At 36.7% G+C, this 3,529-nt stretch overlaps 1 pseudogene; it reads left to right on the plus strand.

The window, feature by feature from the left end:
• Nucleotides 1-1,542: 1,542 nt before the first annotated feature.
• On the plus strand, nt 1,543-2,855 carry LOC124103176 (mortality factor 4-like protein 1; annotated as a pseudogene).
• The last annotated feature ends 674 nt before the right edge of the window (nt 2,856-3,529 follow it).

Here is a 3,529-nt window from a genome sequence, read left to right on the forward strand (position 1 = left end):
TAGGAGTGAGATGAAATGATAGAGTAGTTTTGATTTGTATTTCTCTAATTGTTAGCGATGTTGAACACTTTTTTATATATTTGTTGATCAACTGTATTTCTTCTTCTGTAAATTGTCTATTCAGTTCCTTAGCCCGTTTATTGACTGGGTTATTTGTGTGTGTGTGTGTGTGTGGTGTGTTAAGATTTTTGAGTTCTTTATATATCTTGTGATTAATGCTTTATCAGAAGTGAATGTGGTAAAGATTTTCTCTGAAACTGTAGGCTTTCTCCTCACTTTATTAATTATTTCCTTTGCTGAGAAAAAGCATTTTAATTTGAATTCATCCTATTTATTAATTCTTGATGTTACTACTTGAGGTTTAGGAGTCTGTTAAGGAAGACTGAGCCTAGGCTGACATGGTGAAGATTTGGGCCTATTTTTTCTTCTGTTAGACACAGGGTCTCTGTTCTAGTGCCTAATCTTTGATCCACTTTGAGATGATTTTTTTGTGCAGGGTGAGAGATAGAGGTTTAATTACATTTTGCTGTATATGGATTTCCAGTTTTGCCAGCACCATTTATCAAATAGACTATCTTTTATCCAGTGAATATTTTTGGCACCTTTGTCTAGTATGACATAACCATATTTATGTGGGTTTATCTCTATGTCCTCTGTTCTACCATTGGTCAACATTTCTATTTTAGTGCCAGTACCATGCCAGTTTTATTACTATAGCTCTGTAATATAGTTTAAGGGCTGGTATTGTGATGCCTCCTGCTTCACTTTTCTTGCTAAGAATTGCTTTAGCTATACTGGGTCTTTTATTTATCCAAATAACCCTTTGACACAGCTATTCCACTCCTTGGTTTAAACCCAAAGGACTTAAAATCAGCATACTGTAGTGACACAGGAACATCAATATTTATAGCAGCTCAATTCACAATAGCTAGACTATGGAACCAACTTAGGTGTCCCTCAGTAGATAAATGGATAAAGAAAATGTGGTATATATACTCAGTGGAATATTACTTAGCTTTAAAGAAGAGTGAAACTATAGCATTTGCCAGTAAATGGTTAGAGTTGGAGAATATCATGCTAAGTGAAATAAGCCAATCCCAAAAACCTGAGGCTGAATGTTTTTTCTAATATACAGATGCTAATTCACAATAAGGTGGTGGTGGGGGGGAGCTAAGGAAGAGTAGCATTACCTTAGATTAGGTAGAGGAAAATGATGTGAAGGGAGGGGATGGGATGTGGGGATAGGAAAGAAAGTAGAATGAAACAGACATTATTACTGTATGTATATATGTGACTACATGAGCAATATGATTTTGCAACATGTACACTCAGAAAAATGAAAAATTATATCCCATCTATGTATGATATATCAAAGTTCATAAATGCATTGTACTGTCATGCATAACTAATGAAAACAAATAAAAAAATAAAAATAAAGAGCTGACTGTGCCTGATGGCACATCTGACGCAAAGTTGGGTGGGGTAGAGAGTAGGGGGTGGTAGCTGGGGGTGTTGGGAGAAGGAGGAGGTGGGAATCACTTATAAATTGCACCCAAGCAGGACCCAAAGCCGAAATTCCAGGAGGGTGAGCGAGTGCTGTGCTTTCATGGGTCTCTACTTTATGAAGCAAAGTGCGTTAAGGTTGCCATAAAGGACAAACAAGTGAAATACTTTATACATTACAGTGGTTGGAATAAAAATTGGGATGAATGGTTTCCAGAGAGCAGAGTGATCAAGTACGTGGACACCAATATGCAGAAACAGCGAGAACTTCAAAAAGCCAATCAGGACAGTATGCAGAGGGGAAGATGAGAGGGGCTGCTCCAGGAAGAAGACATCTGGTCTGCAACAGAAAAATGTTGAAGTGAAAACCAAAAAGAACAGGAAACACCTGGAAATGGAGATGGTGGCAGTACCAGTGAGACACCTCAGCCTCCTCCGAAGAAAAGGGCCCAGGTAGATACTACTGTTGAAAATGAAGAAACATTTATGAACAGAGTTGAAGTTAAAGTAAAGATTCCTGAAGAGCTAAAACCATGGTTGTTGATGACTGGGACCTAATTACCAGACAAAAACAGCTCTTTTATCTTCCCATGAAGAAGAATGTGGATTCTGTTCTTGAGGATTATGCAAATTACAAGAAATCTCTGAGGAAACATCGATAATAAGGAGTATGCTGTTAATGAAGTTGTGGAAGGAATAAAAGAATACTTCAATGTATTGCTGGGCACCCAACTGCTCTACAAATTCGAGAGACCACAGTATGCTGAAATACTTGCAGATCATCCCGAAGCACCCATGTCCCAGGTGTATGGAGCACCCCTTCTACTGAGATTATTTGTACAAATTGGAGCAATGTTGGCCTATACACCTCTGGATGAGAAGAGCCTTGTTTTATTACTGAATTATCTTCAAGATTTCCTCAAGTACCTGGCAAAGAATTCTGCAACTTTGTTTAGTGCCAGCAATTATGAAGTCGCCCCTCCTGAATACCATCGGAAAGCAGTGTGAGGAGGGGTTCTTCATTCACTTGTGTTTGGATCTCTGTAAACACATTTTTGTTCTTAGTCCTTCTCTTGTACAAATGATATACTTTGAAGATGTTAGTGTATAACAGAATTGATGTTTGTTTTCTGCTTGAATTTAAACAGAGAAAATAGAAGGGGTTACTGCTCCTTTTTTCCTTTCTTTCTTTTAATTTCATTTCAAAGTTGCTACCAGTGTATTCAATGATGGACAACAGAGAGACATGCTGTAGAGTGTTTGCCTAGTTGACAAAGCTGCTTTTGAATGCTGGTGGTTCTATTCCGTCAACACCACACACTTTTATAATATGTGTTAATGCTATATGACAAAATGCCCTGATCCCTAGTGCCAAAGGTTCAATGTATATAACTGAACACACTCATCCATTTGTGCTCCTTTTTTTTAATGGTGCTTAAAGTAAAGAGCCCATCCTTCTCAAGTCAACCATGTTGTTCCTTAGGCATTATATCTTTGCTCAAATTGTTGAAAAATGGTGGCTTATTTCATTGTTTTTGTATTTGTGTCTTATGCACGTTTTAACATGATAGACTCAATGCATTGTGTAGCTACAGTTTTCTGGAAAAGTCAATTTTTTTAGGAATAGTTTTTCAAATCTTCAGTAATTTTTTTCAAAAAAAGGAAAAAAAATTGGCAAATTACATACAAAACATATTAGAAAGAGTGCACCATGATCAAGTGGTGTTCATACAAGAGATGCAGGTTGGTCCAGCATATAGAAATCAATAAACATAGTACATCATGTCAATAGACTTAACAACAATAATCATATGATCATCTCAATAGATGTAGAAAAAGCATTTGACAAAATACAACACCATATCATGTTCAAAACACTAGAAAAACTAGGGATACTAGGAACATACCTCAACATCATAAAAACTATCTATACTAAACCTAAGGACAATATCATTGTAAATGGTGAAAAATCTACGCATTTCCTCTAAAAACTGGAACAAGACAAGGATACCCTCTTTCATCACTT

The sequence above is a fragment of the Marmota monax genome, unplaced genomic scaffold (assembly GCF_021218885.2).
Source record: "Marmota monax isolate L192 unplaced genomic scaffold, Marmota_monax_Labrador192_F-V1.1 WCK01_AAM20220418_F8-fsc00409, whole genome shotgun sequence".
NCBI classification, from domain to species: Eukaryota; Metazoa; Chordata; class Mammalia; order Rodentia; family Sciuridae; genus Marmota; species Marmota monax.